Source organism: Amia ocellicauda, unplaced genomic scaffold (genome assembly GCF_036373705.1).
Source record: "Amia ocellicauda isolate fAmiCal2 unplaced genomic scaffold, fAmiCal2.hap1 HAP1_SCAFFOLD_78, whole genome shotgun sequence".
In the NCBI taxonomy this organism is placed as follows: domain Eukaryota; kingdom Metazoa; phylum Chordata; class Actinopteri; order Amiiformes; family Amiidae; genus Amia; species Amia ocellicauda.
Genome location: NW_027103005.1, coordinates 72,333 through 73,050, shown reverse-complemented (window position 1 = coordinate 73,050; position 718 = coordinate 72,333).

The window sequence follows — 718 nt, the reverse complement described above, 5'->3', positions numbered from 1 at the left end:
GAATATGTCCTTCTCTTTAGCACAAAGCATTGACGCTGCAAAGGAAGGCAGCTCTGTGGGTAGACTAGTTCCTGATGAGCACAAAAATCCAACCTGCAAAATGAAACCAATTCTTGTGGATCCGAAGCCACATTTGTGCCTCTTTGCGATAAGAGACATTTTCCCTGATGAAGAAATCACTTTTAGCTACGGAGAGATGAATTGGCCCCGGAGAGAAAAGGTATGTGAATGACTGTATTAGTATGAAATACAATACTTTTGCAGTCAACCTGACAAGTGTAGAAATGTCCCCACGCAGCAGGACAAGCGTGTAAAGTCCTGTTATACAAGAATCTACAGACATGCATGTTTAACTTGTGAAAATGAGCCTCATTTTAACTGGGCTGAGGAATGTGTGGCTGCTGTTGCAGACTTGCTGGAGTCAGAGGAGGCCCTTCGGGATCAGGGTTGAAAACCACTGCAGGCTATCATAGAAAAAGCTTAATTTCGAAGGATGTTCTGCAGGGTATGATTAAGTCACTTTCAGTGGCTAACTTACGGATAGTGTCATGTTTGGACAGCAGAACTTGTTAACTTGCAAACCGCAACAAAATGGTCTGAAGCTTTCACTTTGAAACAGTTCAAATACTTATTATGGGGCCAAGCAACACATTTGCTGGAAGCCTTTTGTTATTGTTTAGGTTTTATTTTCTATTCCTCCAAAACGCATCTTCTCTGA